This window comes from Vulpes vulpes, chromosome 11 (assembly GCF_048418805.1).
Source record: "Vulpes vulpes isolate BD-2025 chromosome 11, VulVul3, whole genome shotgun sequence".
Lineage (NCBI taxonomy): Eukaryota > Metazoa > Chordata > Mammalia > Carnivora > Canidae > Vulpes > Vulpes vulpes.
In genome coordinates, this window is record NC_132790.1 from 73,162,962 (window position 1) to 73,175,097 (window position 12,136).

General features: G+C 34.7%; 1 long non-coding RNA gene across 2 annotated transcripts in view; it reads right to left on the reverse strand.

The window, feature by feature from the left end:
- Window positions 1–12,136, reverse strand: part of LOC140594453 (uncharacterized) — a 640,333-nt gene that overhangs the window by 51,167 nt on the left and 577,030 nt on the right. Inside the window, exon 4 of one of the 2 annotated variants that reach the window (XR_011995252.1) lies at window positions 6,809–6,921. The exons of the other annotated variant lie outside the window; for it this stretch is intronic. This is a non-coding gene — a long non-coding RNA (uncharacterized lncRNA). Of the gene's footprint in view, window positions 1–6,808; window positions 6,922–12,136 lie in introns of those variants that run through there. 2 annotated transcript variants of the gene reach the window in all.

Genomic DNA, 12,136 nt, shown 5'->3' on the forward strand with positions numbered 1-12,136 from the left:
CACTATTTTTAAAACCAAGAAATGTAGTTGACTGACCTAATAAATAGAAATAAATCCAGAGAACTACAAAAAAATGAAGATACAGAGGAATACAACTCAAATGAAAGAAGAAGACAAAAATTACAGTAAACAAGCTAAATGAAACAGAGATAAGCAACATACCTGATAAACAATTCAATGTAATGGTCATAAAGATACTCAGTGGACTTGCAAAAAGAGTGGATAAACTCAGTGAGAACTTTAACAAATGGATAGAAAATATTAAATATTAAAAAGAACCAGAGCTGAAGAATAACTAACTTAAAAAAAAACTAAAAGGAATCAATAGCAGATTAGAGGATGCAGAAGAATGGATCAGTGATCTGGAAGATGGGGTAATGGAAAGCAACCAAACAGAATAGCATAAAGAAAAAAATATTAAATGAGAATAATAAGGTATGATATACCATCAAGTATAATAACATTCTCAATATAAGGATTCCAGAAGAAGAGAGAGAAGAGGGGACAGAAAACTTATTTTAAGAAATCATAGCTGAAAACTTCCTTAATCTGGAGAAGAAAACAGACATTCAGGTTCAGGAAGCACAGAGAGCACCTAACAAAATAAACCAAAGGAAGTCCACATGAAGACTTATCATCTAAAAAAAAAAATGGAAAAAAGAAAGTAATGATAAGGAGAGAATTTTAAGAGCAATAAGAAAGAATCAGTTGTATACAAGTATGAAATAATCAAAATATTGAAAGAAAAAACTTCCAGCCAAGAATACTCTATAAGGCAAAGTTATGATTTTCCCAAACAAAAGTTAAGGAACTTCATAACCATTAAATGGGTGTTACAAAAAATGCTAAAAGGAATTCCTTAAGTGGAAAGAAAAGTTCATAATCAAGAGTAAGAAACTGTGGGAGGAAAAATTTTCACAGGAAAAAACAAACATATAGCAAAGGTAGTAGATTAATCATTATAAAGCCAGTAGAGAGGTTAAAACACAAAAGTAGTAAAATAAATTATATCTGCAAAAGTTAGTTAAGGGATACACAAATTAAAAATATGTAAATTATTACATCATATATATAAAAATGTGGAGGGGGGAGTAAAAATTTAGTGCTTTTGAAATGTGTTCAAAGTTAAGTGACCATCAACTTAATATAGACTGTTACCTACATAAGACAATTGTCTCCACACCTAATAGTAACCACAAATAAAGACTCATACTAGGTACACAAAAAATGAAGAGAAAGAAATCCCAGCATGACCCTAAAGAAAGTCATCAAATCACAAGAGACAAAGAGAAGAAGGAAGGAACAAAGAATTTTAAAAAAGAAAAGAAAGGAAAACAACAAATTGGCAATAGGTACATACCTATCAAAATTACACTAGATGTAAAAGGACTAAATGCTTTAATGAAAAGACACAGGGTGGCATTGATGAAAGAAATTGAAGATGATGCAAAGAAATGGGAAGACATTCCATGCCCATGGATTGGAAGAATACTGTTACAATGTCTAGACTGCCAAAACAATCTGCAGCTTTAATATAGTCCTTACAAAATACCAGCAGTGTTTTTCATAGAAGTAGAAAACACAATCCTAAAATTTATATGGCAACAAAAGACCCCAAAGAGCCAAAGCAATATTAAAAAAGAAAAACAAACCTGGAGGCACCACAATTCCGAATTTCAAGCTATATTGCAAAGTAGTCATCAAGACAGTAAGGTACTGGCACAAAACAAAAGCAAAAATAAACTATTGGGCCTATATCAAAATAAAACACTTCTGCACAATAATAGCAACAACTAACAATAGAAATAACCAACAACAATAAAAGACAATCTATTGAATAGGAGGAAGTATTTGCAAATGATTTAGCTGATAAATGATTAGTATCCAAAATATATCAAGAATTTATAGAATGCAACACCAAAAAACCCCCAAAAAAATCCAATTTAAAAATGGGCAGAAGACATGAACAAGAAGATATACAGATGGCCTACAGGACTCAGATGCTCAACATCACTCATCACCAGGGAAATGCAAATCAAAACCACAAGGAAACATTACTTCATACCAGTCAGAATAGCTAAAATAAATCGCACAATAAACAATAGGTATTGATGAGGATGTGGAGAAAAAAGAACCCTCTTGCACAAAGGAATGCAACCGATGCATCCACTCTGGAAAACAGTATGGTGGGTTCCTCAAAAAGTTAAAAATAGAACTATGCTATGATCCAGGAATCACACTACTAAGTATTTACCCAAAGAATACAAAAACATTAATTCAAAGGGATACATGCACCCATATGTTTATTGCAGCATTATTTACAATAGCCAAACTATGGAAGCAGTCCAACTATCCATTAACAAAAGAATGGGTAAAGAAAAGTTGGCACATATATACATATGCTTATAATGGGAATATTATTCACCCATTAAAAAGAATGAAATCTTGCCCTTTGCAAGAACATGGATGGGTCTAGAGAGTTTAATGCTATGTGAAATAAGCCCAAGAGACAAAGACAAATACCGTAAGATTTCACACATAGGTGGAAATTTAAAAAATAAAAGAACAAAGGGGGAAAAAAGACAGACAAACAAAAAACTAGACTCAACTATAGAGAACAGAGTTAACAGAGGGGAGGTGTGTGTGGCGGGGGGGGGGGTGGGGCAATTAAATAGGTGAAGAGGATTAAGAGTACATTATCTTGATGAGCACTGAGTAATATATGGAAATGTTGAATTACTATATTGTATACCTGAAACTAATACAACACTGTGTGTTAACTACACTATAATTAAAATTGAGAAAGTCATGGAGATGTACAGCATGAGGAATATGGCTAATAATATTGTAGTAACTTATGGTGACAGTGACTATACCTAAGCAGGGAACACTGAATAATATACAAAATTGTCTAACAACATGTTACACACATGAAACCAACATAGCATTTTACATCAATTATACTCTAAAAATATAAACTGAAGTCCTGTTTTATCACATAAGCAAAATAACATCCATGACTGAATTAAATATTCCTCTATGTATTCTTTGATACTGTTTCTCACAAACACAGCTCTGCCTATCACCATGAACCATGTATATTCACTGTCCACAGCATTATGATAGATGCTGGCCCTGTCCTCAGGTAGTTTTAAATTTAAGTGTAGCAATAAGACAGTTGGGCCTTCATCTGCCTTTTCCTGGTCAAATTTCAACCTTGTACTCAGACTGAGGTACAGCTCTCATTTGAATTCCAAACCATCTCATGGCAAGCCGTATTTCTTTTCCACTCCAATCTAAACTGTCTATAAGACCATCTGTTCCTATAACAGAGTCCAAGCCAGCTTTATAGACATATTTGAAAAATCTGCTTATCCCTGTGTACAAGACCTATCCTATATTTTCATTTCTACTAGGCTTCATGAATTTCCAATTTTACAGCCTTTTCTCATGAAGACATTTTAATGCAATCCTATATATACTCACAATACTCGTATTTTCACTAAGGAAAAAGCCCAAAATAGATATTTTCCTCCCAGTTTCCACAAAATGTAATAGAAATACAAAGTTGAGCTGCAGATATTTCTCGAAGGGCCTCTCCTTGACTTCCTTTAAGCCCTAAGCAACTCTATTTTTACAGAAGTTTTAAAATCACAGAAATTTTAACCAAGATCATACCTGGCAGAAGAAAGTCTCCATCTGGATTTTATTTCCCATTCTTCCAGATTCCAGCTTTACTCAGAATTTCTAATTTCTGCTTTCAACAGGTCTCCCCTTCCTCCTACCCGTACAGTACCTTCTATTTGCATTAGATTGTGTAAGTCTGGGAGGATGATCATGACAGTCTTCTCTTTTCCACATGCATCCTGAGTGGCTCAAGTTGATTTCTTCTGAGTATCGAAACAAGAGGATCTCTGGCCCAGAGACACTGCAGACCTCAGTTCCAGGGCTGCTTTTAAGCTTGTGGTCTTTCATTGCCAGCCCAAAGTGACCTTGCTTCTCACTGTCAGCATTGCTGTCAACTCCAGGGTGTTATCCTTCCCTTGCAAGGTTTTCTACAGTTGTGTGTGTTGTAGGAATTAAACTATTTCTCATGGTGTTGGATTAGTAAATCTATTTAGCATATCACTGAAATGCTTCTTTCCCATACCTCTTTGTAATCCTGAAATAAGACATACTGCCATTGAATTTTTTTTTTTAGCTTGAGAGGACAGACCAGGTACATAATTTGTGGAACCCAATGCAAGATAAAAATATGGAATCTTGAGTTAAAAATAAGTTAAGGAATTCAAGACTGTAGACAGCAAGCCATTACATTAAGCATGGCTCTTTTTTTTAAGATTTTATTTATTTGACAGCACACAAGCAGGGGGAGAGGGAGAAGCAGGTTCCCTGCTGAAGAGGGAGCCCAGTGTGGGCCTTGATCTCAGGACCCTGGGATCATGACCTGAGCCAAAGGCAGACACTGAACTTAGCCACCCAGGGGCCCCAAGTGAGGGTCTTTTTTTGATGCAGAGGTTGTGTGTTCACAAAGTTGGCCCTTTTGAGAGCAATACTATTTTAGCCAGGTCCCCTTATCAAAAATAGCATTTCAGGTATCAGTTACCATCTTGAGGATATTCTTGAGTACTAACATGATGATTCTGACTCATAACCTTCCCTAAAACTTCAATGGTCAAATCTAGTGGAATTCTCTTTGCAGATAAATTATTTGAGGCCCCCAATTACTCTCCTAGAGTCCCCAAGGACATTTGAACATTTGGACCCATTTTAGAGCTTGAATACCAGCCATACAAATGTTTTCCATAGTAGAGTATGACTCAAGTTCAACTCCATATTAACTCTAAAGCAAGTATTATGTCTGCTGGACCTTTACAGTGTGGACACAAGAAATAATTCCTAAAATCAAGGTCCCTCTGAACACTACGTCATGCCTATTGACACCATTTTGTGGGCTCACAAATCCTAAGAGAAAGTGGGACAATTCCATTTGTTCAAAGTACCTTCAAGTTCTGTCAAATAAAGGCAATGATGCTTGAGAGAATATTTTTTTCCTATCTTTGCATGTAACATGTCTTCCAACATGACAGAGAAAACTACCTGGCCACAGTAAAATGTCTGATTGCCTATTAGCATTTTAATAAAAGTACAAAATTCTCGTCTAAATATACCATTTAGGTAAACAGAACAAAGGTGACAGAGAATAACCATGATCCCTTTTAGAAAAACTATCAGAACCAAAAAGTCTGGTGTAAAGCTGGATGCCCATATGAGCTGTCCAGTTCTCTACACTTTGTCTCATTCTATATAAAAGATGTCCCCTCTCCTTTCCTAAATGCTATAGAGCTTATGCTAAGTCATTCTACATTGATGGGTTGATGTATTTCTAAGCAACACTTTTTTCCAGATAAACCTCAAGGCTTAGAGTTGTGCAGGTGGGAGAGAGATGGTAAATCATCTTCCACAAGCAGTCCTGAAAATACCTATCAACCTGTTTTTAGTAAATGTGAGATTGTGCATATAAGATACATCAAATAGCAGCAGCCTTGACACTGATAAGAATAGAATACCTTCATCCTCCCACCTTTTCACATGTGAAAACTATCTGATGACAGAGTAACTTACACTCCTTTCCTTATAGTTTATGTCACTCCTTGGGTTTTAAAATTCTAAATGCAGAGGAAAGAAATCTAATTCTTCCTTGATCCTTAGGGAAGATCCGTAACTAGTCTGTCCTCTAGTTATGGGTCTTCTCCCTGTTTCTCCACCAGTCAAGTTTTACATGGGAATAATAAACAGAGATTAACAGATAATAACAGATAACAAGTGACATGGGTGATTTACTAGGAAAGAAGTTTTTTTAAAAGGAGGCATTAGGGAAAAAAATATCTGCTAAATTTCCAATGTAAGAATATTTAAACTGGTGACAATATTTTAGGAGTTCTTGTCATCCCTTTTCATAAATTTAATTAAGGTAATCATATAAAGGCTAGACTCATGTGTTTCCATTGGTAAACATGAGTTCATTCTATGCCTTTTTTCCATTTTTATTTTTACTATAAAATATTTCTAATATTAATTCACTTTTGTGCATATTTTAGATGCAAAAATGAACTTGACAACCCTCCTAATATTAAGGACTTAAAGTTCAGTAAGAAGAGGCTTCAGTGGTTAATTCACAAAATGTTAAGTATTATGATTAAAAGGTGAGAATTAAACATATCTATTTTTTAGTCCTGGTCCCAAACTATAAATAAGTAACCACAGACCAGTGTTGATCCCACTCATCAATGTAGCCTCTTTTTAAAGGCCATGCAGAGAGAAGTTCCCTAACTATTACTTCAGAAAGTCAGCCAATTCCTAAAGAGCACACTTCTAACCCTCCCTATCTATGTGGACTTCTTGCTTTGCTCATGAAGTCTGTGTCCTGGTGGAATAGTTCTTCCTTGCTTAGCAAATAATAAATTCCTTTCCTTTGTTTCAGGTAAGTGTTGCGGGGGAGGTGAGGGGAGGTGCTTCTCAAGAATATGCAAAGTTAAAAAGAAGAATATGCAAAGTTACAAGAATACTCTGGAAATTAGATCACTAGAAAGTGACTTCCAACTCCACAAAGAAATTGGAAAGAATTTAGTTAGGCAGAAGAAGTGAGCAAATCATTCTTCAAAGACAGGAAAACTTTTAGCTGAAGGACGAACAAAGAAATTAATTCAATAAGCTGTCAATAGGTTTCTCAGAAAGAAGTAACAGATGAGCAAAATTAGGAAGATATTAGACTTTCTAGTGCTTTGGAGGAACACCTAATACTCACTGGTTCAAAAGACTGCAGACGGATATGTAATTGGAGATAACACAGGTAATATGTGCAGGTGCAAAGCTCTGCATGGTACATTGGTATGATGAGAAGTCAGTCAAAGATTCAACCTGTGGAGTAGTAAAAATTAGTTTGACATTTAGAAAAAGTAATTCTATAGAGTACAGACTAAAGTGCAAAGACTCTACTTGAGCAGGGGCTTGTTACTGCTATAATGAATTTTGGGTATCCTAAAGGATATCCTAAAGGAAAACCTCTTCATTTTGAAGATAATGAAAATAAGAACAAATGGATTGTTAAGTGACCTGTCCAAAGTCATATAACTAGGATTGGAACCCTAAACAGCTTCCTCCAATTTCTGTTTAAAAATCTAAACAAGTTACATAGGCATATTCTCTTTCCTTGATTAGATCCCACCTACATTCATCACCCAAGAAAGAATCTCTAGGTACAAATTAGGAAATGCTCATCACTGCATCTGGGACACACTGTTATTTCGGTTTAATGACAGGGATAGATATAGTGTTCGGCTAAAACAACAAGTGTCTGGATGGTAAGTGATGTGCCAGTAATAAAATATTTGGAAACTTGGCTGAACACTGTATTGCTGGAGGAGCCTGAACTTACAACATATGCCTAAAATGTCTTTCACTGCATTTGAAAGAAACTTAGCATTAAATCCAATGCGTTCATTTTACAGGTTAAAAAAACAAGAAAGGTTAAGATTTTGGAGGGTATTATGCTGAGTGAAATAAGTCAATCGGAGAAGGACAAACATTATATGGTCTCATTCATTTGGGGAATATAAAAAATAGTGAAAGGGAATAAAGGGGAAAGGAGATAAAGTGAGTGGGAAATATCAGAAAGGGAGACAGAACATGAAAGACTCCTAACTCTGGGAAACGAACTAGGGGTGGTGGAAGGGGAGGTGGGCGGGGGGTGGGGGTGACTGGGTGACCGGCACTGAGGTGGGCACTTGACGGGATGAGCACTGGGTTTTATTCTATATATTGAACACCAATAAAAACTAAATTTATAAAAATTAAAAAAGAAAAAAGATTTTGGCCCATGATCACCCAGTCAAAATGTAGAGGAAGAAAAACTGAAATTCAGGAAAGCTGCCAGAAAGTTTGACCTCCAAACAAATTGAAAGATAACTGTCTTTAGTTGAGGCTCTGTTGATTATTTTTTCTTCCAAATTCTACTTTTAAAACATATTTCATTTCTTTTATGTTTGCTTTTAATTTAAGGATACTTTATAAACAATGAAACACATATGTGCTGTAACAACTGCACATACCTATATAACCACATTTGAAACCAAACATGGAACATTATTATCACTCACCCCAGGAAATTTCCTGTGCCTCTTTCAAGTCAGTCCCATCCTCCAGGCAACCACTTTCTAATTTCTGTGATTATAAATTAATTTTGCCTGCTATTGAACTTCTATAAATAGAATAGTGGTATGTGCTTTTTTGTGTCTGGTTTCTTCTGCTTTATATTTTTGAAATTCATCCATATTGTTGCATGTATGGGTAATTTTTTTTATTGCTAAGTAGTATCCATTTCTATGACACTCCACAATTTATCCATTCAATTATTAATGGACATTGGGTTATTTCCAATTTTTTTTTATTTTTGTGAATAAAGCTGCTATGAAAACTCATATATAAGTCTTTTCATGGATGTTTGTCTTCAGTAGTTTTGTAAATATCTAGAAGGCAAATTGTTGTATTATAAAATTGATTAATTTTTCCAAAACAGACATGTAATTTTATACTCACAGTAGCAATGAACAAAAGTTTCAATGTCACCCCAGTCTTGCTAATACTGATGTTGTTGATTATTTTAATTCTAGCCATTCCAGGATTTGTGCAGTGGTATCTCATTATGGTTTATTTTTGCATTTCACTATTGACTAGTGATTCATGTACCTCTTGTTAAATGTCTCTAAAAGTCTTTTTTTTTTAATTATTTATTTGAGAGAGAGTGAGTTCACGAGCAAGAGGTGGAGGGCAGAAGTAGACTTTCTCCTGAGCAGGGAGCCCAATGCCAGGCTATATACCAGGACCCAAAGATTATGCATGACCTGAGCAAAAGACAGATGCTTAACTGACTGAGCCACCCATAAAAGCCTTTTGCCCATTTTCAAATGGAGCTGTTTTTTTTTCCCCCTTAATTTGTAGGTAGAAGTGTTTCAAATATTCTGGATATAAATTCCTTGCTGGAAGTATTTGTTATGAAAATTATCTCCTAAGTTTTTTGAGGTTGCTTATCGTCTGTTTGTATAAAATGGGCTTAAATTGAAGGGGTATTTTTAACTTTGACTTATTCAAATTTAGTTCTCTTTTAGTGTTTTCTGTGTCCTGAGAAACCTTTGCCTACCATAAAGCTGTAAATGTATTTTCCAATATTTTATTTCAGTGGCTTTATAGCTTTTCATTTAACTTTATGACAAAATGCCAAATATTTTCCAAAGTACCTGCACCATTTTACTCTCCCACCAGTAATGTATATAATCAGCATATTTAATTGAGTGTTATGGATGGTACAAGATAAGAGTGAAGTTTTATTTTTTCCCAAATGGATAAACAGTTGTTCTAGAATGACTTTTTTGAAAACACTTTTTTTTCCCCATTAAGCGGACTCATGGTTTTATTAAACAACTATTTACCATATACATATTGGGCTGTTTTAGGGCTCCCTAGGCTATTGCATTAATATATTTGTCACTCTTTATGCTAATATTATACTGTTGTTTAGTTTTATATAATATCAGTTCTTCCACTATTGCTTTTCTTCTTCAACAATGTTTTTACTTTTCTAGAGCCTTTGGTTTTCCAAAAAAATTTAGAATCAACTTGGCAATTTCTGAAGAAAAGTCTTAGAATTCTGATTGGGTTGATGTAGAATATACTCACCATTCTGGAAGAGTTGACATTGTAAGAATACTGAGTTTTTCAATCTATGTACTATTCATTTCTATTTACACAAGACTTTTAATTTCATTCAGGAATCTGTTTAGTTTTCAGTATATATGCTTGTATGTATTTTGTAAATTTATTTTTTAGGCTTTTTGATTAATTTCATATAGAATTACTCTGATTTTATTTTCTAATTGTCTGCTGCTCATACAAAATACAATGATTATATATTGATCTTATATCATTCAACCTTGTTAATTTCTTACTTACTAGTTTACTAGTTCTAGTATTTGTCTTAAAGATGCCTGACAATGTTCAACAAAAAAAGTTATCATCTAAAAATAAAGTTTTACTTTTTTTGCCCAATTCTTATGGCTTATATTTTCTTTTCTTGCTTTACTACACTAGCTGGGACTTCCAGTACAATGTTCAATAAAAGTGGTGAGATTCAACTTTCTTGACTTGTTTCCCAACTTAAGGGGAATGTGTTCATTATTTCACCATTAAGGAATATTTTCATAGTAGTTTTTACTAGACACCCTTTTCAAAACTGAGAAAATTCCTTTCTATTCATAGTTTTCAGAGAATTTTTATTCTTCATTAATGAGTAATGAATAAAGTTAACTTTTCTTCACTTAGCAATTCTTATGTGCTCTATTTTTCTAGGAATTGTCTATTTCATTCATACTGTTGAATTTATTTGCAAGAAAGATGTTCATAATATTTCTCATTTTATCCCTTCAGTGTTTGTAGGGTCTATCGTAATATCTATTCCTTCTTGCATTCCAATATGGTTTATTTTCTCTTTCTTCTTTGCTGAGTCTTATTAATGGGTTGTTCAGTTTTGTTAAACTTTTCAAAGTGTCATATTTTTCTGTTACTCCACATATTCTCCAACATTTAGAATGGCCAGTATTTTTAATTTTAGCCATACTAATGAATGATAACTAATTATATTGAGCACCTTTGTATATGTTCATTTGCAAACCATGTATCTTCTTTGGTGACATATTCAAATCCTTTTTTATTTGGGTTATTAGCTTGTAAATGTTCTTTATATATTCTAGACATGGGGGCTTCTCATTCTTTCTGAGATCAAAATGTTTAAGAATGATGTACACAATAGCCATTGGGGCCATCTTTCCTGACAGAGAATAAGGTAAACATAGAAAGAAAAAAAACAGAACTGAAAGATGAAAAATTCCTCACAACTATGTATAAACACCTCATTCCAGCCATCCATGTGAGTAAATAGTTCTGGATTTTTCAGTGAAATAATGTGTGTCCTCTTTTGCTTAAACTGCATTAGATTTCTATTCTGTAACTGAAAGTCCTAATATAATAGTTTTATTTACTTCTCTCTGCACATGGCAGAAAATATTTACACCCTAAAGAGTATGCCAATCCAAGGGACCCACAGGAAGCATATAGAGTCTCTGAATGCCAATTACAAAACCCTAGGAGAGAAAATCTGCTTTATTGGATCAAGTGACTATGGGCAGGTAGGTGGTTCGTATGGCCCACCACTCGAGCAGCATGGGCTGTGGAAAAAGAAACTGAGAAGAGAATGTGAGAAGTTTCCTCAATACGGATTGAGGAGATAAGGGGGGAAATGTCACCTATTTACACTAGACAGTGACTAGAATTATTTTTTAGTAAGGTAACCAATTGCATAGAAGAAACGGTGTAGAAAATATGAGGGCCATGAAGAATAAGAACTTGAGTAAATAAATTGACTATAGATTGACCTTTGGAAGAAACTGCCTTAAGAAAAAAATCATGAAAATGGAGGCATGATTGAACAAATTCAGGTAAGCACCCTGTCCTTAAAGATGGATTTAGCCAGAGTGATTGAACTTAATCCTTGACTAAGCATCTTAGCACAGTGTGTCTTTGCTCTTAGGGATCTTTCATTAGCTCTGGGCACTTAATATCAGTTGTTAGCTCCCTGGTGAGAAGAATCTTCCCTGCAGGCACTGGCATCTGAAAAAACCTCTCTCACCCCAGGAAGCAGCTTACACCTGCCATTCCTTATCTGTACACACCAGGGAGGCTGCTTAAAGCCAGGGTAGAAGGCCAGTGAGTACTGCCAAGCTTGAAGATTCAAACTACATTCTGTATTTCAGCCTGCTGCCGTCCTATTTCTAGACTTTCACCCCAAATTTCATCCCCTTATTCTTTATCTCAGTGTACAATTTGATCTCTTCAGTCTAGATAATCTAATGATGCTCCAATCCACACTTCCCTTTTACCTTTTGGATGTCATCTTTGCCCCATACTTGGTCCACAACCAATGACCTTCAGGATTCATGTGCCAGTGCAGTTGCTCATTTTAAACTTTGATGAAACCCTAGTATTTGATGTTGTTCTCTAACTCTGATCTTAGTTCCATCGTCAG